Source organism: Canis lupus, chromosome 19 (genome assembly GCF_011100685.1).
Source record: "Canis lupus familiaris isolate Mischka breed German Shepherd chromosome 19, alternate assembly UU_Cfam_GSD_1.0, whole genome shotgun sequence".
Classification (NCBI taxonomy): Eukaryota; Metazoa; Chordata; class Mammalia; order Carnivora; family Canidae; genus Canis; species Canis lupus.
In genome coordinates, this window is record NC_049240.1 from 22162128 (window position 1) to 22189090 (window position 26963).

General features: G+C 43.3%; 1 long non-coding RNA gene across 3 annotated transcripts in view; it reads left to right on the forward strand.

Annotated features, from left to right (window-relative positions):
• LOC111091129 overlaps positions 1–26963 on the forward strand; it is a 137718-nt gene that overhangs the window by 36609 nt on the left and 74146 nt on the right. For 2 of the 3 annotated variants that reach the window (XR_005374007.1, XR_005374008.1), the window contains exons 2-3: positions 5074–5188; positions 19979–20163. This is a non-coding gene — a long non-coding RNA (uncharacterized LOC111091129). The remainder of the gene's footprint in view (positions 1–5073; positions 5189–19978; positions 20164–26963) is intronic. The other variant, XR_005374009.1, reaches the window with a different exon arrangement.

Genomic DNA, 26963 nt, shown 5'->3' on the forward strand with positions numbered 1-26963 from the left:
ACTAGGACTTCCAATACTATGTTGAATAGCAGTGGTGAGAGTGGACATCCCTGTCTTGTTCCTGATCTTAGGGGAAAGGCTCCCAGTGCTTCCCCATTGAGAATGATATTTGCTGTGGGCTTTTCGTAGATGGCTTTTAAGATGTTGAGGAATGTTCCCTCTATCCCTACACTCTGAAGAGTTTTGATCAGGAGTGGATGCTGTATTTTGTCAAATGCTTTCTCTGCATCTAATGAGAGGATCATATGGTTCCTGGTTTTTCTCTTGCTGATATGATGAATCACATTGATTGTTTTACGGGTGTTGAACCAGCCTTGTGTCTCGGGGATAAATCCTACTTGGTCATGGTGAATAATTTTCTTAATGTGTTGTTGGACCCTATTGGTTAGTATCTTGTTGAGAATTTTTGCATCCATGTTCATCAGGGATATTGGTCTGTAATTCTCCTTTTTGATGGAGTCTTTGTCTGGTTTTGGAATTAAGGTGATGCTGGCCTCATAGAACGAATTTGGAAGTACTCCATCTCTTTCTATCTTTTCAAACAGCTTTAGTAGAATAGGTATGGTTTCTTCTTTATATGTTTGATGGAATTCCCTGGGAAGCCATCTGGCCCTGGACTTTTGTGTCTTGGGAGTTTTTTGATGACTGCTTCCATTTCCTCCCTGGTTATTGGCCTGTTCAGGTTTTCTATTTCTTCCTGTTCCAGTTTTGGTAGTTTGTGGCTTTCCAGGAATGCGTCCATTTCTTCTAGATTGCCTAATTTATTGGCGTATACCTGTTCATAATATGTTTTTAAAATCGTTTGTATTTCCTTGGTGTTGATAGTGATCTCTCCTTTCTCATTCATGATTTTATTAATTTGAGTCTTCTCTCTCTTCTTTTTAATAAGGCTGGCTAATGGTTTATCTATCTTATTAATTCTTTCAAAGAACCAACTCCTGGTTCTGTTGATCTGTTCCAAAGTTCTTCTGGTCTCGATTTCGTTGAGTTCTGCTCGAATCTTTATTAACTCTCTTCTTCTTCTGGATGTAGGATCTATTTGCTGTTTTTTCTCTAGCTCCTTTAGGTGTAAGGTTAGCTTTTGTATTTGAGTTCTTTCCAGTTTTTGAATGGATGCTTGTATTGCGATGTATTTCCCCCGTAGGACTGCTTTTGCTGCATCCCAAAGATTTTGAACGGTTGTATCTTCATTCTCATTAGTTTCCATGAATCTTTTTAATTCTTCCTTCATTTTCTGGTTGACCCTTTCATCTTTTAGCAGGATGGTCCTTAACCTCCACATTTTTGAGGTCCTTCCAAACTACTTGTTGTGATTTAGTTCTAATTTCAAGGCATTATGGTCTGAGAATATGCAAGGAACGATCCCAGTTTTTTGGTATCGGTTCAAACCCGATTTGTGACCCAGTATGTGATCTATTCTGGAGAAAGTTCCATGTGCACTTAGAAGAATGTGTATCCAGTTGAGTTTGGATGTAAAGTTCTGTAGATATCTGTGAAATCCATCTGGTCCAGTGTATCATTTAAAGCTCTCGTTTCTTTGGAGATGTTGTGCTTAGAAGACCTATAGAGTAAAGAAAGAGCTAGATTGAAGTCACCAAGTATAAGTGTATTATTATCTAACTATTTCTTCACTTTGGTTATTAATTGATTTAAATATTTGGCAGCTCCCACATTCGGGGCATATATATTGAGGACTGTTAAGTCCTCTTGTTGGAAAAATCATTTAAGTATGATATAGTGTCCCTCTTCATCCCTCACTACAGTCTTCGGGGTAAATTTTAGTTTATCTGATATAAGGATGGCTACCCCTGCTTTCTTTTGAGGACCATTTGAATGGAAATGGTTCTCCAACCTTTTATTTTCAGGCTGTAGGTGTCCTTCTGTCTAAAATGTGTCTCTTATAGACAGCAGATAGATGGGTCCTGCTTTTTTATCCAGTCTGAAACCCTGTGCCTTTTGATGGGTTCATTAAGCCCGTTCATGTTCAGAGTTACTATTGAGAGATATGAGTTTAGTGTCATCATGATATCTATTCAGTCCCTGTTTTTGTGGATTGTTCCACTGGACTTCTTCTTAAAGGGGAATTTTAAGAGTCCCCCTTAAAATTTCTTGCAGAGCAGGTTTGGAGGTCACATATTCTTTCAGTTCCTGCCTGTCTTGGAAGCTCTTTATCTCTCCTTCCATTTTGAATGAGAGCCTTGCTGGATAAAGTATTCTTGGTTGCATGTTCTTCTCATTTAGGACCCTGAATACATCTTGCCAGCCCTTTCTGGCCTTCCAGGTCCCTGGAGAGGTTTGCTGTTACCCTAATAGTCCTCCCCATAAAAGTCAGGGATTTCTTGTCTCTTGCTGCTTTAAGGATCTTCTCTTTATCTTGGAATTTGCAAGGTTAACTATTAAATGTCAAGGTGTTGAACGGTTTTTATTGATTTTAGGGGGGGATCTCTCTATTTCCTGGATCTGAATGCCTGTTTCCTTTCCCAGATTAGGAAAGTTTTCAGCTGTGATTTGTTCAAATACATATTCTGGACCTCTGTCCCTTTCGGTGCCCTTGGGAACCCCAATTAAATGTATGTTTTTCTTCCTCAGGCTGTTGTTTATTTCCCTCAATCTATCTTCATGGTCTTTTAATTGTCTCTCTCTTTTTTCTTCAGTTTCCCTCTTTGCCATCAAGTTGTCTTCTATGTCACTCACTCATCGTTAGGATTTCTAGTTTGGATTGCATCTCATTCAATTGATTTTTATTTTCTGCCTGATTGGATATAAATTCTGCAGTCATGAAGTCTCTTGAGTCCTTTATGCTTTTTTCTAGAGCCACCAGTAGCTTTATACAGCGTTTGTGAATTGGCTTTCTGACACTGAATTGTAATCCAGATTTTGTAACTCTGTGGGAGAGAGGACTGTTTATGCTTCTTTCTTTTGAGGTGAACTTTTCCTTCTAGTCATTTTGCTCAGTGCAGAGTGGCCAAAAGCAAGTTGTATTGGGAAAAGGAGAAAAAGAGAGGAGAGAAAGAAGGAAAGAAAAGAGAAAAAGAAAACAGAAAAAAGGAAGAAAAAAAGGAAAAAAGAGAAGAAAAAGAGAAAGAAAAAGAAAGGTGGGAGAAAAAGGTGGTGGAAGCAACCAGAAAAAAAAAAAAAAAAAAAAACACGGCGGAGTACCTTCTGATTCTGTATACTTTAAGTCCCTTGACTTCCCCTGGAACTGGTCCGTCCAGCTGGTCTTCTGGGGGAGGGGCCTGTTGTGCTGATTTTCAGGTGTTAGCACTTGGGGGAGCTGCTCTGCCCCTGCCTGGTGCAGGGCTCAGTGGGGGTTGTTCAGGGCCTGAGGCCGCAGGAGGAACAACCCCAGTGGCGGGGCCAGCTCTGCAGCCCTGGCTTCATCCCCCGCAGTAACCACAGAGCTCTCCGTCTGCAGGGCCTGGAGGCTCCGGGCGGGGCCGCTGATCTGCTCAGCTCGGGGCAGGAGCGTCCTCGCTGTCCTGGGCCCTCCCGGCCTCTGCCTGTCCCGGGGGAGGCCGGATCCTGGTCTGTGTCCCGGCGCCCTGTGCTCCGGGGCCTGCTCTGCTGGATTCGTGCTCCCGCCCCGCAGCCCCCTCCGCGGAGCCGCCCCCGAGCCCCCCGAGCTGCTCCGGGTCCCCGTGCGCGCTGCAGCCCTTAGGGAGCTCGGCGCACTCTCCCGGGGCGCAGGTGTCTGTTAGTGTCCCCGGGAGCCCGAGGGCATCCCCGCCCTCCTGGGTCCTGCTCCACCTCCCTGGAGCCCTTTCCCCCTGGGAAGGTTGGTGCAGCTCCTGCTCCTCCGGGACGGGGCTCTCCTGTCCTGGGGACACTCGCCCCGGCCTCAGCCCGGCTCCTCGCGGGGCCCCTCCTCCTTGGAGGCCTTTGTTTCTTTACTTCTTTTTCCCCGTCTTCCTACCTTGATAGAGGCGTGAACTCTTCTCACTGTAGCATTCCAGCTGGTCTCTGTTTAAATCTCAGGCCGAATTCGTAGATTTTCAGGATGATTTGAAGGTTATCTAGGTAATTTGGTGGGGACAGGTGACTTGGGGACCCTACTCTTCTGCCATCTTGCCCCTCCCTCCGCATTGTGGTTTTGGTTTGTATTTCCCTGATGGCAAGTGATGCGGAGCATTTTCTCATGTGCGTGTTGGCCATGTGAATGTCTTCCTCTGTGAGATTTCTGTTCTTGACTTTCTTTAAACTGTTCAAACTTATATAATTCTTCAATAACTCAGATTACTTTTTTAAAAGATTTTATTTATTTATTTATGAGAGAGAGAGAGAGTGAGGCAGAGACAGGCAGAGGGAGAAGCAGGCTCCACACAGGGAGCCCAACGTGGGACTCAATCTCGGGTCTCCAGACCTGGAACCTGGCGATCTCTGCCAGACCTGGAACATGGTGGCTGACCTAGTTATTGTGGCTGACAGGGACTGAAAGCTCTCCCCTTTCTGGTGTAGAACACATTGAGCTCCAGCCACTGGCCTTTGAGGTGTTTGTCAGGTGGATGCAGTGCAGTCAGTAGTACCCATAAGTATCTGATGAATCATCTGCCTTCCTCCTGAACTCTGACAGGTCCTAGGGAGAATGAAGTCCTAGAGAAGTATGAAGCATGGTTTTATCTCCCAGAGTAAAGGAAATCACTCTTTATTGATTACCCTGAAAGCTCTGGGTTGTATTTGTGCCAACTTTGGTGGTAGAGCCAGTCAGGAGAGATCTTTTCTTTTCTTTTCTTTTCTTTTCTTTTCTTTTCTTTTCTTTTCTTTTCTTTTCTTTTCTTTTCTTTTCTTTCTTTTTTTTCTTTCTTTCTTTCTCTTTCTTTCTTTCTTTCTTTCTTTCTTTCTTTCTTTCTTTCTTTCTTTCTTTCTTTCTTTCTTTTCATTTTTATTGGAGTTCAATTTGCCAACACATAGCATAACACCCAGTGCTCATCCCATCAAGTGCCCCCCTCAGTGCCCATCACCCAGTTACCCCCAGCCCCCGCCACCTCCCTTTCCACCACCTCTTGTTCGTTTCCCAGAGTTAGGAGTCTCTTATATTCTGTCTCCCTTTCTGATATTTCCCACTCATTTTTTTAGGAGAGATGTTTCTTGCTTCATTTAGATTCCAGAGACAGAACTTGGCTTAATGGGAAGCTGGTATTGGATGAGGAGAGCCGTGGAAATCAATGAGAAAAATAGGACCGTTTGAGAAGTGAGTTGGCAAAACTGTATAGATATTTGGGGGAAAAGAGAATTTATCTACCTCCTACCTTAGACCAAAGTAAGTTTTGGATAAACCAAGGCTTTAAAAATTAAATATAAAACCATAAAAATAACTAGGAAAAACTTGAGAGTTAAATTTTTTTTTTTGGTAATCTTATTTTAGGGAAAGCTAAAAGCTTATTTTAGTAAAACTGCAAAATCATAAATGAAAATTCATGGATTCAACTATAAGACAGTTAAAAAAGATTCCACATTGATACCTAGAAATATATAAACAATGTCAAGAAGCAAACACAGATGAAGGTAAATATTTACATAAAAAGCATTCATGTCTTTACTAGAACAGTTCCTACAATAACCCATAGAAAAGAGGCAAAGGCTGTAAGGACACACAGAAAAGCTCTGCAGGAAAACAAAAGCAACTAGCTCTTAAACTAACACCACCACCAATAAAAGTTCAACCTCACTTCTCACTTCTGATGAGAGAAATACAATTAAAAGTCCCATGAGTCCATGATCCTTGTTGGCAAATCTGTGGGGTTATAGGCATTATCATATGTTGGTGAAGGGAATATCAAATTGATCTAGTGTCTATGGAAGGCACTGTGTCAACGTAGAAAGTGCACAGAAATTACCTTGCAGCCATACAATCATTCATAGGAGTGGCATTTTTCCCAGGATGTGCACAGCGATATTGTTAGCAGTTGCAATATATTAGCCTCACTGTCTATCAGTAAGGCACCAATTAAATATATTCTGATATATTCAGGTATGGAATATAATTAAAAATGCAAGGGAAGCTCCCTAACTGCTGATGTGCATTGATTTCCAAAGTGAAAAATGTGAGATGAGGAGAGTGCTGTGTGTTCACTGTGGAGTGAAATTCAAGCAGGAATGTGCATGGCCTTAAGTCTGGGTGGAGGCCTAGGACATAGGGGTTGAAGGGAAGGAGGCAGGGGATATTTTCACTATAAGGCTTTTGTATCTGTTTTTTTTTTTAAACATTTTATTTATTTATTTATTTATTTATTTATTTATTTATTTATTTATTTATTTATTTATTTATGAGAGACATGGAGAGGGAGAAGCAGGCTCCGTGCAGGAAGCCTGATGTGGGACTTGATCCCAGGACCCCAGGATTACACCCTGAGCTGAAGGCAGACACTCAACTGCTGAGCCACCCAGGCATCCCATTGTATCTGTTTTTTAAAGCTACATTTATATATATATATATATATATATATATATATATATATACAGACACACACACATATACATATATATGTATATATATATACACATACATATATATATGTATATATATTTAAGATTTATTTATTTATTTATTTTAAAGATTTTATTTGTTTATTCATGAGAGAGAGAGGCAGAGACACAGGCAGAGGAAGAAGCAGGCTCCATGCAGGGAGCCTGATGTGGGACTTGATGACTTGATCCTGGGACTCCAGGATCACGCGCCGGGCTGAAGGCAGGCGTTAAACCACTGAGCCACACAGGGATCCCCAGATTTATTTTAGAAGGAGTGGAACAGAGGGAGAGGGAGATAGAGGATCTTAAGCAGAATCTGCCCTGAGCATGTAGTCTGACATGGGGCTTGATTCCCTTACCCTGAGATCATGACCTGAGCAGAAATCAAGAGTCAGACATTTAACCAACTGAGCCACCCAGGTACCCTGAAGGCTTTTGTGTCTTTTAAACATTTCCACGTTGATATTAGGAGTAATGTATTATACATTAAATTTTACATATTAAAAATATTTTTAAAAAATTGCTGGAGAAAAAAAATTGCTAGAAAGTGGTCCTCTTGATGGTGATAAGTTTCTTCCAGGGAGTCCTGTATCACACCTCTGACCATGAGGAGAGGTGAGAGTTTCCAAGGCCACAACTGGGAGCCCTAAGGCCATGTGGGGATTTGTGGCATCATTTCCAGGATATGATTATTATATCTTAGAGAAAATGGGGGCCTAGAGAAAATGCTCTCTGTATAAGTCAGCTTTTGCTCTGCAAGATATGCTCACAACATCTCTAATTCTTACAGCCAGCAGCATCTATTTCTTGCATTCATGTCTGTGGGTGGCTGGGAGGCAGCAGATACCCTCATGCTGGCAGGGATGCAAGAGGGTATCCAACTGTGTAAGCATGAGTGTTGCATCTGTTAGCATCCCATTTGTCAAAGCAAGTCCCACAGCCAGGCCCCAGAGCCATGGGGTGGAGTAGCATGATGCATGGAGGGTGGATCGGGGAGGAAGCCTGCAGGCCTATAGTATGTACAGCCTGCTTTCCTGCAGACTTAACTTCGTGTGCCTGCCCCCTCCCCCCCAATCTGCAGAACACATCACAGTTTTAAGGAACAGTCTTTTTTTGTCCACCTTGTTTTCTTCCCAAAAGTTTCTTAGCTAAATTTTGGTGAGTTGATACAATTCCTTCTCTACTTGATGGAAAACATAGGGGTGGAAATAACTAGAATGAAAGGACAAAAATCACTCTGCATGTTAAAAGTTAATACAATTGGGATCCCTGGGTGGCTCAGTGGTTTGGCGCCTGCCTTTGGCAGGGCGCGATCCTGGAGTCCCGGGATCAAGTCCCGTGTCGGGCTCCCGGCATGGAGCCTGCTTCTCCCTCTGCCTGTGTCTCTGCCTCTCTCTCTCTCTCTCTCTCTCTATCATGAATAAATAAATAATAATAAATAATAATAAATAAATAAATAAATAAATAAATCTTTAAAAAAAGGTTAATACAATTACTGGAATATTGACACTTCTGGAGCCAACCACAGACTATGGAAATCTGTCTAAATGCCTCCCAAACACCAGTGGAGAAGAAAGGGTAGGTTGATGTATAGGGAGGTAGACCTCTGAGAAACCCCAGAATCCTCAGTGTCTGGCAAAGATAGCAGTGCTAAGGGCTGTCCCACAACAGTGGTTTGGGGAGGATTCGGAGCTTGTTGGAGTGCTACACTCTGCTTCCCACAGCATCACAGTAACACTAACATTGGTTCAGGAATACCTGGCTGGCCTTTACGGGCAGTGTGTGTGAGAGTTTCAGTGGAAAACTCTTGACATGGATCACTGATGCAGCACTTGTTCACCTCTGCCCAAGAGGAGGCCAGGGAAGAATTTTGGCTAAAGATGATGAACGCAGGTGGGTCAGACATTGTGCCCAGAAAAACAACTCTTTGTAAAACTGAGGAATTTCCATGCATCCAGGGAAGAAGCCAAACACAGGCATGTGGAGCAGAGAGAAGGGATCCCAGGAACTAGCAGCACAGTTTTCTCTAACCATGAGCTCTTCAGCTGGGGCAGTGTCTCTGAGATGTTGGTATACTTAAAGGTGATGGAGCCAGTCTGGTGGGGAGTGACCATCCCAAGGGAGATCTGTGAAGGGTAGGAGTGACTGCCAGTGTTACATTCTGAATACATGGGCTAGAGGCTGGCTCAGAATGGAACTACAAGTGTGGGCTCTACTGCTAGCTAGGTAAGCTGACCTCAGTGGGCTCCCTTGGATCATCAGGAGCATACCTCATGAAGAGCATGTGATGTCCCTGACCGAGGTTTGTGGGGACACCATTCACAATGTGTATGAATTCTGGGTACTTTGATAGGCTTGTTGTAGGGACATTTTATGGATGAAACTTTTATAATCCAGAGATAGGCCCCATTAAAACTAAGATAATTAGAGCATAAATCTGCCAGCTAGGTGGATAGGATTTGGTTACATTGAGAGGGCCATAGTATAAAGAGGGAGTGACTCTTTAAAACATTGCTTCTGTTGGTACTATTTAATTTAGAAGGAGGTAAGCTCTGGGTCAGAATCCATGCCTGGTGGCATGCTGCCTGAATCTCTTCTACCAGGGCCCATCAGCACTTGTGCTTAGCCATCCTGCAGTATATTTGCACCTGACCGATTTTGTCTCAGCATATCTCCTGAGATGGGGTTAAGCCTGAGGGCTCTACTAGCAACCCTATTACCTAGGCTGTACACAATAAGAATAATAGTCACAACCAAGGGGGGCATTTGTATTTGGCTACCTTGCAGCGGCCTCCTTTGAGACAAACAATCTGGATGCTGACCAAAGGCAATGTGGCTACTCTGGAGGAAGAGGTCCTTTACTTCTTTCTCTATGGTTGGGTAGTGCCTGGCTGGGGTCTGCTAATAGAGACCACCAGATCCTAGGGTTTCTGCTTGGATTTCATTTCCTGATGTGGCTGGTATCTATGAGGTGAAGGGCCTTTTTTCCTCTGAGATTCACTCAGTTCTGCTATTTTCCCTGAAGCTGTAATTTCAATCTTCTACAAAATCTGATGAATTTGGTTTAATTAGCCAGCCTTTATAATCTGAATAGTGAGGCAAAGCTGGTGGCCTTAGCTTCATTCATGGCTGGTACTGGACCATCATTTGGGCCCAGAAATCTGTAGAATCATGATCTCTAAGCAATTTGGTAGGGGTTTTCCCTTTGGATTTTTACACAAAGGGGATCATACTGTTCAAGTTGTCAGCATGTGGAAGATGGTGAGACAAGGGGAAGATCACAATGGTGAGAGGAGCACTTATCTAGTAAACATGACGTCTTCCCTGATGTCAAAGGAGAAGTTCCCCTCCTTTTATGGAGGGGGTCTTTGGAGAAAACTGGTAGTTGGTGGCGTGGGCATGGAGACCTGAGGGTCAGGAATCAAGCAGTATTGGAGGTTGGGGTAAATTTTCTGTCCATCTGGAGAACCACTTGTTTAAAAGCTTGAGGAGTACATCTTTGAATAGGCCATTGTGCCTCTTGATATGTCTAGCTGCTTGGAGCTGGCAAGTTAGGCAGAAATTCCTTAAGATTCCAGTTATAGAGCCTGTAACTGATCCACTTAGGAGGTGAAATGTGTACCTTGATCTGAATCAATCTATGATGTCTTGTCGGCCAAACGGGATGAGCACATATCTGGTTAAGAAGGATTTTCATGATGAGCAGGATCGGCGCTTTGGCATGTTGGTATCCTTGTGCTGAGCAGTGGCTCGGCCACTTCTGCGGGCATTTTACATTTAGTGAGGAGCTTGCTAACTCCCTGGGCACTTTAGATGATAGTAGGTGCTCGAGCCATTAGATCTCATTCCACCATGTGCCAGGGGTAGGAACCACAATATCCCATAGGGGTGGGGGATTAGGTGTAACAGCAGCAAGGCACACAGCAATAGAAGAACTGAGCGCCTCTGCTGCACCTGATTTTGTGAGGAGCCACAACTTCCTGAGTGAGGGTAGGGTGCCCCTATTATATTAGTTAGGACTTGGTGTTCCAGAGCCACCTACAAACAGTGGAATCTCTTCCTGCTCCCAAAGTCATTGCCTGGCACCTTTTTGTGGAAGCCCATCCTTGGGTGAGGTTGCCATTAGCATGTCCTGGCTATTAACTAACACAACAGAACCTTTAAAAAATCTTAGTCAATTCTAACAGTGGACAGCTAGGTCTACCTTTAGAGTTGAGAAACACACCCAAAATTGAATACCTGCTGGGGAAATTCATCCTCTGTGGTGTGTTAGCAGGCAAATGACAACACATTCAGGGTACCTCAAACAGCATCAATGAGTGATACTTTGAAGTTTGGGATAATCCTGTTTGTTTCTTTCCCAACTTTCACTTTGGGATGGGAAATTGAAGCAGCACTCTGCATAGACAGTATACTGCCAAGCAAAGAGTGTGAATGAACACTAGCAAGCAGTGGATCTCTCTCTCTAGATAGAATTAGCCTCCTGGAAAGCCAGCCCACCATTCACAGCTAAAAGGCATTCCCATTGGTTGATAGCAAGCATGCCTCTACCATCCTGTTTGTGATGCTAGTGTTAAATTAACATCTGTTCAGTGGAGCACAGGGTGTTGGATGGTGAGCCATGATTCAATAACAGACCACAAGAGAAATTACAGTAGAGCAGTTTATTACTAACAAGTCCTAGAGCAAGGAAGGTCATGGCATGTGATGGGAAACCAAGCATAGAAGTCAAGGCAGAGTGCAGACGGGGAGATCCATAGGACATGTGGCTCATGGACTTATTAGACTCTGTGGGTAGAGTGCTTTTGGGTTCCTGGGCTAAGGCCAGATTGGTAAATTCAAACCAAAGAGAAAGGAGTTTTGGGAGCTCTATGGGTGCTAAGGAGTGTCAAGGAGAAAGGCTGGGAAGGATGATCACAATGGCTATTGGGAAAGTCCTTTCAGGAACTAACTTGTGACTCTGTGGGCCATTATCTAGGGCATGCACTTGCATGAGGGGCTAGTATCAACTTAAGGTCCCCATAGGCCTATTAGCCAAATGAAATGGATGTTGAGGCAGCAGTACCATGGAGTAGCTTGGCTAAACTCTTGACAAGACCCAAACAGGTAATGGCTTAATACAACAAAAGTTTATTTCCTATTCACAGGACTCACCTGGGCTGTGGAACAGATCTTATGGTAGCTCTTTCCCCCTGTGGTCATTCAGGGACATAGACTGATAAAGGTTCTGCCATTTTGAACATGTGGTTTCCATGGGAACATGAGTGGGATATGCATGGGTGGAGCTCAGGCACAGGCACTCCCATCTGCAAGGAGGATGGGATGCAGCCCAGCTGTGTGTACAGGAGGACAGCTGGCTGCTGGCTGCCACAGTTACCTAAGGATGCCTTAGAGCTGTGGAAACCATCTGTGACCAAGAAGTATCACTATACTGCTTTTTAAAATAGCGAAAATCCTGGAGACCAACATGATATCTAGCAATGAGAAATTAGCAAAAATATCTGTGCAGTGTGACATCACACAGCTACTAGAGGTCATGTTTTGGGGGGTATTTAAGGAAGAAAATGATAGTATAAAATATTAACTGAAAAAAAGCCGGGTACCAAACTGGATGTTCAATACTTCACCTCTGAAAAATATAGACCAGATAAAAATGTACTGAACTAATAATAGTGGGTCTCTCTGGGCAGCAGAATTATAGATAGCCTTTATTTCTTCATCTTACCCTATTTCCTAATTTTCTGTGGTGGATATAGATTTACAATCAGAAGAAATGATGCAAAACTACATGCTGATTTACAAGGAGCAGACCTGAAGGCTCTTTCCTCCTCTCGTGTCTCTGTACGACCTGGTCTGTGTTGATTGATTTTTGCAGTGGGCCGATAAGGGACCCCTGCTGCAACCTGGCAGAACTAAATTGGCTATTCATCTGGCTGACTCGGCAGCAGATTCTGGCATTCTCCATCTCTCTCTTTTCTGTTCTGATTCTCATGGAAAGTAGAGCATGGGCTCACACTGTAGCTAGGCTTTTGAGGGAGAATGAGAGGAGGTCCTGAGGGGTGTGACCCAAGCAGACCCCACCTTGGCATCAAGGTGCTGTTGCTGGGGCACCTAGGTGGCTCAGTGGTTGAGCATCTGCCTTTGTCTCAGGTCCTGATCCCAGCATCCTGGAATTGAGTCCAGCATCGAGCTCCCTGCAGGGAGCCTGCTCCTCTCTCTGCCTACATCTCTGCCTCCTCTGTGTGTCTCATGAATAAATAAAATCTTTTTTTAAAAAAGGTGCTGTTACTGTCCTGGGAGGGCTGAGAGAGACCACACTGCCTGCATGTTGACTGCACTGTCTATCTACTCCACAGACCAGCTCTGAAATAATGTTTGGTCAGCCAGCCAATGAGAAGGCAGGATCAGGTGGGAAACACACAGTCATAAATTGGTGAGAATGGATACAAAGATTGGACTTATTGAAAAGCCCTGGAGAAAAGTCTGCTTTACTCCCACTGAACTGATAGAAATTCAGTGAGCTTTTCCTTTCCTGAGGAATGGGGCTGTAAGAGGACAGTGCTTTCCACTGAGCCAGAGGCTGTCATGATGTTGTGACCTCCTGGGGTTTGAAGGTACTTCTCTGTTGGGAGCAGGTCCAGCAGGGTAGCCTGAATGCAGAAGGATTAGCACCCAGGAGCCATATAGACCAGCCTGGAGGTGTCAGCCCTCCAGGCAGAGCCAAGAAGCAGGCACCAGTGGGTGGATGCCGGTGAGCCGAGGGCATTTAAGGTGAGTCAGGAACAGCCTACCCCCAAGAGGGTTTTGGTGCTGGTGGCACCATTTGGGGCCTGGCCCCTCCTGCACTGTGTCTTGCATTGCTGAACTTCATTTTTATTGCTATTTTATGTAAATCTCATACTGGTTCTGTCAGGAAGAGACTGCCAGTTTCTATTTACACAAGTAGAAGTTGACAGAGGATTTAGATACAGGTGTGGGGCCCTAGACATATGGCTGGCTGGGGAGCTGGTAGGTTGGTCCCATCCTCCTGTTCTCTGCTGTCACTGTGTGGCCCCTGATATGGGACTGGTCATTCTACAGGAGCTGAGAGGAAGCTCCCTAGACACAAGGCCCCTGGCAAGAGCCCAGGGCTCAGTTCCTGGCTCAGAGCTGCTCCAGGTGGGCCCAGGGTAAGGCAGGACATTCCTGGACTGCAGCTGGTGGATCCCACAGGTCAGAATGAAGAGGCAAGAGTGATTACTTGTGCAGGGGGCTGACGACAGGCTAAGTCCAGCCTTAGAGATGGAGAGCCTGGGGCAGGGGCAAGCCCGATGGTCAACCCAGTACACAAACAGCAGAGATAGGGACATGTCCACCTTGTCTTCAGTGACAGTGTCCCTGACACTGGATCCTTCCTTTTCAGGATCCTGGAGTGTTCCTTTCTCTGTGTCTGATTAGTCTTACCTCTAACCCCCAGGTTAACATCTGTGTTCAGGCAAGTGTTTGATACCATTCTGTGTAGGAACAAAAGCAGGCTTGTTGGTGGAGAAGGGCTGGGCTCCTGTGCTTATTGTCATCTCCCTCTGGGCATGTGTTGGCCACGGCATGCTCTTCTGTAGGGATTTCTATTTCCAGTCTCATGCCTGATTAGATTGTGGAAAACTTTGAGGCCCCAACCAGCAGATAGGAAATTAATTAAAGCATCAGAGTAACGGCAAAGATTTTTTTTTAATGGGGTCTTCTTGGTAGTTGCAAAATCGCAGCAAAAATAATGATATTAAACCATGCTTTAATGAGTGCCCACCATAAAGCAGCACTTTTCCTACATTATCTTGTAAACCTTCATTTTACTGATGAGGAAATAAATCAGGGAGTCTAAGCAGCCACAGGATCCCAAAGTCAGTGGAACATGTGGCACCAGCCCAGTTGCTGATTCTCTGTTCTCCAGCACTGAACTACCCTAGTGGCTGCCAGCTCTAGGGGCCTGTGGGCCCTCCTCCCTACCCCTCTGCTCTCCTTCCTGAATGAGTAGAAACCTAAGTCCTACTGTCACTGTCATGGCCATGGCACCTATGCCGGGCTGCCCTTCTTCCCCTTCCTAACCCTCCTCTGTGTGGCTTGTACCTTGCTGGTTTAGGCCTGAGCAGGGGTGGGGGAGTGGGGTGCGAGGAGGCAAATGCTGGGGCTCTGGGAAAGTTCTTTAGCTCCAAGCAAAAGCCTCGAGGAGGAAGACAGTCTTTCTCATTGTTGGTGCTTCCATGTCTGGATGTGGCCTGTTCCTAGCTCAACAGTGATACCACAATCAGCAGAGGGTATAGCCAAGGACATGTGGAGGCTGCACTCTAGCCAGCCATGGCCACCTCGTTATGAGAGACCATGCATTCTTACTGTCAGCAGTGCCTTCAGTTTGCTGTGTCTCCCTGTTGAAGTCACTCTAAACGAGATGGCCCCAGGTCTGCACTAAGCATCTTTATATCTTATTGGTTTAAGTTTGCCCTATCCACTGTGCGACATAGTTTTTATTCCAGAATGTGGACTCAGTCATTTCAAGAAATCCTGGTGTGGTCTTCACAAACCCCGAATTTAAGGTCTCCCAATTCTGTGTAAGGAACTAGATGTTCTGGAGACTTCCTACTTCTGAAAACCATGATTCTAGGGTTGAGTGTGGAAAATGCAGTTAGGCCTCTCTACCTGAGTAAATGCTTTCACAATCAAGTTTTCTTTTGGCAGAGGAAAAGACACATGGCATATAATTTTTACAGTCTTTGTGAATACTAGGCACATATCTGAAGATCCTAAAGGCCTACCTTTAAAAATGAAATGAGAAAATAGAGGGAAATCCAATGACACATGTGCAGTGAAACCAAAGGTGGCATCTGGTGTGAGCTAACAGACAGAGACTGAAACCCAACATGTCCCACCCCTTAAATTGCTCTGCTGTGGCTCCTCCTGTCTGAGGTGCCCTTCAATGAATGATGATGAGAAATGGCCTCGGTGGGATTACTGAGGATTTCCAGGTGAGAATTTCCAGGTGATAGCCACAGCCAGACCCAGAGGAAAAGCCTGTTTTAATCTGACTTCCCTAAAACTCTTTTTCCTAGATGATCACATCATGATTTCTCTTGGCGAATTTAATCTGACTACTGATCTTTTGAAATAGACCTTCTCCCAGTTTTTTTGACTGTTTTCTTTGCTGTGCAAAACCTTTTTATCTCGATGAAGTCCCAATAGTTAATCTTTACCTTTGTTTCTCTTGCCTTTAGAGACATACCTAGCATGAAGTTGCTATGGTTGAGATAAAAAAGGGTGCTGCCTGTGTTCTCCTCTAGGACGTTGATGGATTCCTGTCTCACAGTTACATCTTTAATCCATTTTAAGTCTACCTTTGCAGAAAATGGTCCAGTTTCATTCTTCTTCATGTGGCTTTCCAATTTCCCCAGCACCATTTGTTGAAGAGACTGTCTTTTTTCCACTGGATATTCTTTCCTGCTTTGTCAAAGATTAGTTGACCATAGAGTTGAGAGTTCATTTCTGGGTTCTCTATTCTGTTCCACTGATTTCTTGTCTGTTTTTTTTGCCAGTACCATACTGTCGTGATGATTACAGCTTTGCAATACAGCTTGAAATCCAGAATTGTGATGCCTCCAGTTTTGGTTTTCTTTTTCAACATTTCTTTGGTTATTTATTATTTTTTTTGTGGTTCCATACAAATTTTAGAATTGCTTGTTCCAGGTCTGTGACAAATACTGATGGTATTTTGACATGGTTTTTGTTGAATATGTAGATTGCTTTGGGTAGCATAGACATTTTAACAATATTTGTTCTTCCAATCCATAAGCATGGAATGTTTTCCCATTTCTTTGTGTCTTCCTCAGTTTTTTTCATAAGTGTTCTATAGTTTTCAGAGTACAGATCTTTTATCTCTTTGGCTAGGTTTATTCCTAGCTATCTTGTGGTTTTTGGTATAATTGTAAATGGGGTTGATTCTTTCATTTCTCTTTCTTCTACCTCAGTGTTTAGAAATGTAACTGACTTCTGTGCATTGATTTTATATCCTGCCACTTAATTCCTATGAGTCTGGCAATTTCTGGATTAGAATCTTTTGGATTTTCTACGTAGAAATAATGTCATCTGCAAAGTGAAAGTTTGACTTATTCTTTGCCAATTTGCATGCTTATTGAATAGGAGAAGATATTTGCAAATGTCTTATCAGATAAAGGGCTAATGTCCAACATCCAGGAAGAACTTGTCAAACTCAACACCCCAAAACCAACAAGAAATGGGCAGAAGATATGAACAGACATTTCTCCAAAGAAAACATACAGATGGCCAAAAGAAACATGAAAAAGTAACATCGGAGTGCAGATGTCCCGGCGTTTCATTGCATCTGTATCTTTGGGGTAAATCCCCAGCAGTGCAATTGCTGGGTCGTAGGGCAGGTCTAGTTTTAACTCTTTGAAGAACCTCCACACAGTTTTCCAGAGTGGCTGTACCAGTTCATGTTCCCACTAACAGTGCAAGAGGGTTCCCTTTTCTCTGCATCCTCTCCAACATTTGTGGTTTCCTGACTTGTTAATTTTCCCCATTCTCACTGGTGCGAGGTGGTATCTCATTGTGGTTTTGATTTGTATTTCCCTGATGGCAAGTGATGCGAGCATTTTCTCATGTGCATGTTGGCCATGTCTATGTCTTCCTCTGTGAGATTTCTGTTCATGTCTTTTGCCCATTTCATGATTGGATTGTCTGTTTCTTTGGTGTTGAGTTTAAGAAGTTCTTCATAGATCTTGGAAACTAGCCCTTTATCTGATACGTCATTTGCAAATATCTTCTCCCATTCTGTAGGTTGTCTTTGAGTTTTGTTGACTGTACCCTTTGCTGTGCAAAAGCTTCTTATCTTGATGAAGTCCCAATAGTTCATTTTTGCTTTTGTTTCTTTTGCCTTCGTGGACGTATCTTGCAAGAAGTTACTGTGGCCGAGTTCATAAGGGGTGTTGCCTGTGTTCTCCTCTAGGGTTTTGATGGAATCTTGTCTCACATTTAGGTCTTTCATCTATTTTGAGTTTATCTTTGTGTCTGGTGAAAGAGAGTGGTCTAGTTTCATTCTGCTGCATGTGGATGTCCAATTTTCCCAGCACCATTTATTGAAGAGACTGTCTTTTTTCCAGTGGATAGTCTTTCCTCCTTTGTCGAATATTAGTTGACCATAAAGTTGAGGGTCCACTTCTGGATTCTCTATTCTGTTCCATTGATCTATGTGTCTGTTTTCGTGCCAGTACCACCCTGTCTTGATGACCATCATATCAGCAAGAGAAAAACCAAGAACCATATGATCCTCTCATTAGATGCAGAGAAACCATTTGACTAAATACAGCATCCATTCCTGATCAAAACTCTTCAGAGTGTAGGGATAGAGGCAACATTCCTTGACATCTTAAAAGCCATCTACAAAAAGCCCACAGCAAATATCATTCTCAATGGGGAAGCACTGGGAGCCTTTCCCCTAGGAACTAGAGGGTATTATACTAAGTGAAATAAATCAGAGAAAGACAAATGCCATATGATTTTACTTATATATGAATTTTAAGAAACAAAACAGAATAACATAGGGGAAGAGAAGGAAAATTAAATATGATAAAAACAGAGAGGGAGACAAACCATAAGAGACTTTTAACTATAGGAAACAAATTTAGGGTTGCTGGAGGGGAGGTGGGTGAGATGATGGGGTAATTGGGTGATGGATACTAAGGAGGGCACTTGATGTAGTGAGCACTGGGTGTTGGTGTTATATGCAACTGATGAATCACTAAATTCTGCCTCTGAAACTAATAAAAAAAAGAAATAGACTTCCTTCAAATTTCCTATAGTTATGAAGTTAGAAATTTCTGGCCTTCACTTCTCTGGAATTAAATGTTTCATAAACACCAGCAGTACCTCCCTGGGAGTGGAGCCTGTCATTGCATTGAACCTTCCTGTGGAGACATGGCTAAGTCTTTCCAAAACCTCTCCTCCCTAATGTTAATTTATTTAAGTTATCTCTGTTTTTATGAAACACGTTTTTAAAGACATCGGAACAAAGAAACTTGACAGCTTTTTTGTCTTCTGACGTCAATTTCCCCTGCATTTGAGTTGCTAGAAATCCAGTCTTTCTATCAAGCTATCTTCCCTCTGTATGAGTATGTCCTGAGAAGAGGCTGTCTTGTGAGTGCAGGATTTGATGGGCACAGCCACATTTATAGCCACCCTTGGGAGAAGGGTCCTGGGATTTTCAGAAACCACTTCTCTTTCACTGTGAAGGAGCCAAGAGACCTACAGAGCTAGCTGTGAATGACTGTATTCTGTGTGGCTTCAGACCAAATGTGCCGGCACATCTCCCAGGGATTTTGTCAAAGAGCATATGTGGGTTCAGCCATTCTGGGTAGGGATCCCAGGTTTGACATTTTTCACCAGCTCCAAGATGGAGCCAGTGCTACTGGTCTGAGGGCCCAGAGCTTGGACAGAACAGGAGAGAGAGGCTTTTTAAAACTTTTATTTATTTTTTTTTGAGAGAGGCTTTAAAAAAATTTTTAATTCTAGTATGGCTAATATATAGTATTATATTAGTTTCAAATGTACAACTGAGTGATTTAAGAATTCTATACATTACTTGGTGCTCATAACAAGTTCATGCCTTAATCTCCATCACCTGTATCACTCATCACCTACCCCTACCCCACCTCCCCTCTGGTAACCATCAGTTTGTTCTCTGTAGTTATGAGTGTGTTTCTTGGTTTTCTTTTCTTTTATTCCTCCCTATGCTCATTTGTTTTGTTTCTTAAATTCCACATGTAAGTGAAGTCATATGGTATTTGCCTTTCTCTGTGTGACTTATTTCACTTATTTACACTCTCGCTCCATCCATGTTGTTGCAAATGGCAAGACTTCCTTTTTTATGGCTGAGTAATATTCCATGGAGGCTCAGAGGAGGGGTCAGCCCTTTCAGGGGGCAGAAAGTCAGAGAAGATGTTGGTCCTGCCAGGGGTCAGGAAGTCAGAGGAGGGGTCACCTCTGTCAGGGGTCAGGTGTCTTTACAGAGGAGTTTGCTCCCTGCATGTGTCAGGAAGGACACATTGGGCAAATGGACCGAGTGGACTATGACATGAAGCATGGTTCCTTGTGTCCCACTCCATGTGTACATGTCTTGTCTCCTGAGAGGATCACAGGCTCCCTGAGGACGGGTCTGTGGTTCATTTGTCTCTGTGAACTAGGGGTTCATGGCTTGCATGTACAAGTGGCTGTGAAAATAAGCAGAACTAAAGGAAAACATCTATGATCTGAGGGTTCCATCTCCCAGCTACTGGAGGCAGATAAAAGAAAAATGATACCATTTTGGGGAAATAGTCCCATTAGCTAGGATTTGATAATGGCCTTTTTACGATGCTACCAAGTTTAAAGGGGACACACCTAGTTAGGGTGGACATCAGGACCTAGTTTACAGAAAGGACTTTTTTACTTGGTTAACACTTATATATTTTTGATTTGTTTATTCTGATTTTAGGAATCCATTTGAAGAAGCAGTAAGAAACTCACAGCAGAAACCCCTGGTGTTGTCAGAACTGTAGAGCTGGAGAGACCATCTGTTAGTTGCACAGGAGGGCTAAGGAGAGATTTGATGAGAGCTCTATAACCAGTCATGGACTTTGCTGGAGTTTGGAATAGCAGGGAAATGCTTATGCTTTGGTGGTAAGTGAGAAAAGGCCGATACAAAAACATGTGGTATCATTGCAGCATAATGAAATTTCACAGAGATAGAAACACACTGGAATATGACTAATTACCTTTGAGAGAGGCTGACTTAATTTATTTCTCTGTAATTAAAAAAAATGGCCTGCTGTAAGCCTCTGAGAGTTGTCTAATAGACCTCAGTACAAATAATCACTTATTTGTGTGAGACAACACAATTTTGGTTGATGAAATGAGCAAAAGCATGGGGTGTGTATTTGTTTCCTAAGGCTACTGTACAAATTACTATTATTTTTAGCAGCATAAAACACCATAGATTTACAATCTTATTATTTTGGAGGCCTGAAGTCTAAAATGGGCTAAAATCAGGTGTTAACAGTATATTCCCTCCGGAGTCTCTGTGGGAGAAGTTGCTTCCCTGCCTTTCTTAGCTTCTGGAAGCTGCCTGCATTCCTTGACTTGTGGCCAGTCTCTCTGAGCTCTGCCTCTATCACATGACCTCTCCTCTGGTTCTGCTCTTCTACCTCCATCTTATAAAAATCCTGTGCTTGCACCTGGCCTGCCTGGATAATCCAGGATAGTTTCCCCCATCCCAAGATTCTAAACATAATCACAACTGCAAAGTGCTTTCTACTGTGTAAGGTAACATGGTCACTGGTTGTCTGGATTAGGACGTTGGCATCTTTGGGGGTGCCATCATTCTGCCTACCATAGGGGACAATTTGCCATGGGATTGAGAGTACCATGGCTGGAACTGGAGAACCTACCCAGCACATCATCACCACCCTGCAGGACTGTGCTCTAAAATTCTCAGCAAATCCAGTGTAAGAGCCTGAGAAGGATAAGTTGATTACCTATCTGATGTTATCACGGTGGATGCTTCTTGGTAAATGCAACACACACAGAGGCCTCTGGTGGGGTTTGGTAGTGGATATCTGGATATTCGGGTTCCTGGAATTTCACCTGACAATTGACATTACAGATAAAAGCTAAGAGGAGCAAGTCCAGAGGGGCAGAAGACCATTTGAACATGACATGAGACAACTTCTTGAAGAGTGGGAAACTGGGGCTAAGGATTGTATTCCAGAAATATGAAAGGAAGACAGAATTATGCGGGGTGGAGAAAAAATCTCATTATATCTGTACAGTGCTTCATATTTTGCATGATTTAAAAATATTTTATTTTATTAAATTAACATACAGTATACTATTAGTTTCAGAGGTAGAGTTCAGTGATTCATCAGTTGCATATATCAGATGCATCAGTTGCATATAACACCCAGTGCTCATTATATCAAATGCCCTCTTTAGTGCCCATCACCCAGTTACCCCTTCCCCCCACCCACTTCCCCTCCAGCAACTCTGTTTGCTTCCTATGCTTAAGAGTCTCTTATGATTTGTCTCTCTCCCTGTTTTCTTCTTATTTTATTTTTCCCTCTTTTCCCCAATTTCCCTCTGTTTTGTTTGTTTTCATGTATGAGTGAAATCATATATTTGTCTTTCTCTGATTGACTTATTTCACTTAGTATAACACCCTCTAAGTTCCATCCACATCATTGCAAATGGCAAGATTTCATTCTTTTTTATGGCTGAGTAGTATTTCATTATATATATATATATATATATATATATATATATATATATATCACATCTTCTTGATCAATTCATCTGTTGATGGACATCTAGGCTCTTTCCATAGTTTGGCTATTGTGGTAGCTGTTGCTATAAACATTGGGGTGCATGTACCCCTTTGTATCCTTTGGCTAAATACCTAGTAGTGCAATTTCTTGGCCATAGGATAGCCCTATTTTAAACTTTTCTCATATTATTTTCCAGAGTGGTTGTACCAACTTGCATTGTTTCGTGAGTTGTTGATTTCAGCCATTCTGACTGGTGTGAGGTGGTCTCATTGTGATTCTGATTTGAATTTCCCTAATGCTGAGTGATATTGGATATTTTTTCATGTTTCTTTTGGCCATTTGTATGTCTTCTTTGGGGAAATGTCTGTTCATATATTCTGCCCATTTCTTGACCAGATTTGTTGTTTTTTGGGTGTTGAGTTTGAGAAGTTCTTTCTGGATGTTGGATATTAACCCTTTATCTGATAAGACATTTGGAAATATCTTCTCCTATTCTGTAGGTTGTCTTTTGGTTTTGTTGACTGTTTCCTTTGCTGTGCAAGAGCTTATCTTGAGGAAGTCAAGGTGAGGAAAAGAATGAGGAAACATTTTGCCTTTGTTTCCCTTGCTTTTGGAGATGTGTCTAGCAAAAACTTGCTGTGGCTGAGGTCAGAGAGGTTGCTGCCTGTGTTCTCCTATAGGATTTTGTTGGATTCCTGTCTCACAGTTAGATGTTTCATTCATTTTGAGTTTATTTTTGTGTATGGTGTGAGAGAATGGTTCAGTTTCATTCTTCTGCATGAGGGTGTCCAATTTTCCCAACACCATTTGTTGAAGAGACTGTCTTCTTTCCACTGGATATTCTTTCCCACTTTGTTGGACATAGAATTGTGATGCCCCCAGCTTTCGTTTTCTTTTTCATCTTTCTTCATGCTATTTGATGTCTTTTGGTTTCATGCAAATTTTAAGGTTGTTTGTTCCAGTTCTGTGAAAAATGTTGATGATATTTTGATAGGGCTTGCATTAAAATGTGTAGATTGCTCTGGGTAGCATAGACATTTTAACAATATTCATGCTTATGGATTGAAAGAACAAATATTGTTAAATTTTCCATGTGTTTTCTTGAGTTGTTTTACTTCATTTATTCCTTCATACATTAATTCAGCACATTTTTGGAGTACCTGTTGTGACAAAGGGGTTGGAGATTTTGTTCCAGTCCTGTGCCTTGCTGCACACAGTCCCTGTTCCTGGTTGGTGCAGGATTTATGCTTCAAGTCCAGAGTGAGTCCACCATGACATCTAAGAGGACCCAGGTCCAGAACAGGCCCCCTCTTATTCTGCAGAACTAGATAGAGTGTGTTCTAGAGACCCATGACTTTCCAACTATATCTTTGGGTCTGCAGAGCCTCTTCCAGCTAGATCACAAGGCTTCTTCTACCCCTGCTGTGGGTCTTGGGGGATAGGAGGTCCAGGCCACTGTCTTGTATATCCTGCCTCCCCTTGAAGCTGAAGCCCTCCTGAGCTGGTCCTTCCTCATCTCTCCCTGTCCTCCTTGCCTCCATTCTTCTTTCCCTACCTTTCTAGGACCTCTTTCTCATCTCCTACATGCCCATGCATCCTTCCTTTCTCCCATTTTCTCTCCATAGAAGTAACGCCCTGGGATGGACCCCAAATACCCTAGGAATCCTCTCTGAGGGCAAGACCTGCTCCTATTTCTTTCTGTAGTGTAAATGAAGGGACCCTTATCCAGGAGGCAGAGAAGATAAAGGAATAGCAGAGAGAAAAGAAAATAGTTTTGGGACAGGGCCTAGAGGCTAACTTCAGAGAAACAGAGCAGGTGGTGCTGCAGTTAGAGCCCACATCATCCCATTGATGGGACTGGTGCCCACTGAGAGAGAGGATGGGAGCCTGTGGGCGGCCATTGCCCCCTGCACTGTCTGCCTAATTCCACACAAAATGCTGGGGATGCAGAGTGGGAGAGGCTGTGTTCCCTGGGAACACCAGGTGAATCTAAGTGGGCTGTCAGTGGGATCTGAAGGTGAAGTGAGTGGCTAAGTGGGCTGTCAGTGGGATCTGAAGGTGAAGTGAGTGGCTAAGTGGGCTGTCAGTGGGATCTGAAGGTGAAGTGAGGGCTTAAGGCAGGGGGCTGCTGCTTTTCTCTGAGCCACACCTCTGGACAACTTTAGTCTAAAGGAAGGCTCTGTTTCCTGCAGTGAGCTCCCACTGGTGTGTTCTTGGAGTACCCACATCTTGTCATCTCTACTGACAGTGAGAGGGGATAGGCATAGAGGAGGACACAGGGTCTGGTGCCATCAACCCTTCTCCATGCCAAGGATCAAGGATTACTTGCTTCAGGGCCCAGGGCCAATGTCACTTCAGTGTCACAGGCCACTCCCAGGTCAGGCCGAATTGTGCCCCCCGCCCTGCGGGTCATATGCTGAAGCTCTAACCCTCAGTGTGATAGTATTTGGAGGTAGGACCTTTGACAGGCATTAGGGTTAGATGAGGTCATGAGGATGAAGCCTCCATGATGGGATTAGTGTCCTTATAAAAAGACACCAGAGAGCTTGCTGTCTCTCTCTGCCATGTGAGGACACAGTGAGAAGGTGCTGCCTGCCAGCCAGGAAGAGGGCACTAACCAGAACTCAACCACGCTGGCAACCTGATCTCAGACTTCCAGCCTCCAGAGCTTTAAGAAAACAACTTTCTGTTGTTTAAGCCACTCAGTCTATAGCATTTTATTATAGCAGTCCAAACTGAAAAGTATAGATTTTGGTACTGGGAAGTGATGTGCCACTGTAACAAACACCAGAACACATGCAAGTAGTTTTGGGATGGGGTGATGAATAGAGGCTGGAAGAGTTTTGAGGTGCATTCTAGAAATATGGATGTCAAGGGTGATTCGGGTGATGCACAGATGGAAATGAGGAGCATGTTATTGGAAATTGGAGGAAAGGTGACCCTAATTATAAAGCTGCCAATAAATTGGTTGCACTATTTTCTAGCATTTTGTGGAAGGTAGAACTAGTGAGTAATAAAATAGGATATGTAGCTGAGCAGATTTCTAAAGTGTTAAAGGTGTGGCCTGGTGTCTCCCAACTGCTTATAGTAAAATGTAAAAGGAGAAAGAAGAATTAAAGATGGGATTGTGAAGCAAAATGGAACCAGAACTTGAAGATTTGGAAATTTCTCAGTCTATCCATATTGCAAACAACAAGCAGGCTTGTTCTTCAGAGGACACTGAGGTTGTGACTGAACAACCTTCTGATAAATGGGTCATGGGACAGGTGCTACTCATAGGCTTAATCAATCATCATGGCAGAAACAAGGAGATGGCATCATACTAGCTGAGGCATTGCCCATTTGGGCTATAGGGGACAGAGAAATAGAGACAGAATGAAAGAAGGCCTAGATCATACAGGACCTGACCAGGTTGCTACTTGGCTGCCAATGTGAGCCATCCTTCAAGAAAAGGAAAGGCGCCAAAGGTACTTTGGAGACTATCAGGGCCATTTCTTTAGTTCTAATAGGTCAGGTGGTCTCTGACTGAAGCCTTGGGACTGCTGTGGACTCTTGGGAAGAGGCTGCTTCAGCCATAGGGCACTGCTGCTTCAGTGAGTCTGGAGGCAGGGTGTCAAACCAAAGAGGATTGTTCTCATGCCTTAAGATGCGATGGAATTGGCCTTGCTAGATTTTGGACTTGTTTGGGATCTCCTGTTTCTCCCTTTTAGGAGGGGATCCTCTGCCTGCCCTACCACTGCATTTGGAAGTATGTAATGTGTCTGGTTTCACAGTTCACACAGCTAGAGAGGAGTTTTGCCTCAGGATAGTCTGTATCCAGAGTCTTACCCACACATGATTTAGGTGATAATCACTTCTTTCTTCCATCCCTCCCTTCCTTCTTCCTCCAACAATTCCATAAAGAAGAAAAAAAAGAGGGAGAGAGGGAGGGGCGGAGGGAGGGAGGGAGGGAGGGAGGGAGGGAGGGAGAGGCGGGGGGAGGGAGGGAGGGGGAGGGAGGTGGTGGGAGGGAGGGAGGGGAGGTAGGGGGGAGGGAGGTAGGGAGTGATGGATAGGCTTCGGAGGTAGGGATTTTGAGCGGGTTTATTTCTTCTATTTCTTTCTGCTTTCTTTCTTTCTTTTTCTTTCTTTTTCTTCTTTTTTCTTTCTTCTTTCTTGTAGTTTTTTCTTTTCTTTTTTTTCTTTTCTTTTCTTTTCTTTTCTTTTCTTCTTTCTTCTTTCTTCCTTCCTTCTTCTCTCTCTCTTCCTTCCTTCTTTGTATTTTTAAGTATAATTAACACAGTGTTATATTAGTTTCGGGTGTATAACAAGATTAAGCAATTCTATGCATTACTCAGTGCTCATGATAAGTGTAGTCACCATCTGTCACCAAATAACATTATTAGCATCTTATTGACTGTATTCCCTATGCTATACTTTTCATCTCTATGACTTATTTATTTTATAACTAGAATTTTGTACCTCTTAAGATGTTTTATCTATGCCACTCATTCCCCCATTTCTCTTCCCCCTGGCAACTATCAGTTTATTCTCCACATTTAAGAGTCTGTTTTTTGCTTCTTTGTTTGGTTTGTTTTTTAGATTCCACATATAAATGAAATCATATGGTGTTTTTCTTTCTCTGGCTGACTTATTTCACTTAGTCTTTATACTCTCTAGCTCCATCCATGGAGCTAAATCCAAGGAGCTCCATCCTTGTCAAAAATGGCAAGATTTCATTCTCTTTATGGCTGAGTAATATTCCATTGTGTATACACACTACATTTTCTTTATCTATTCACACCTTTCCATGGACATTTGGGTTGCATCTATAACTTGGCTATTGTACATGATGCTGCCATAAACATAGGGGTTTGCAGCATTATTTACAATAGGTGATGTTTAGATGAGACTTTGGACTTTAGAGTTCAAAATTGGTGCTGGAATGAGTTCAGAGTTTGGGGGGCCGTTGGGATGGAATAATTGTATTTTGCATGCAAAGGACATGCATTTGGGGATCTGGGCTAGGATATCATGGACTGAATGGAGGCCTTTGCTAAGGAGTGCTTTGGACAGTGAATTTGCAGGGACATTTCAGCTTGCAAGGTGAGGTTGTGCCTGTAGTCTGACTTCTTGTGCTGACTTGTGGGTGACAGGTGAGGAGGGGGGAATGCCTGGCCT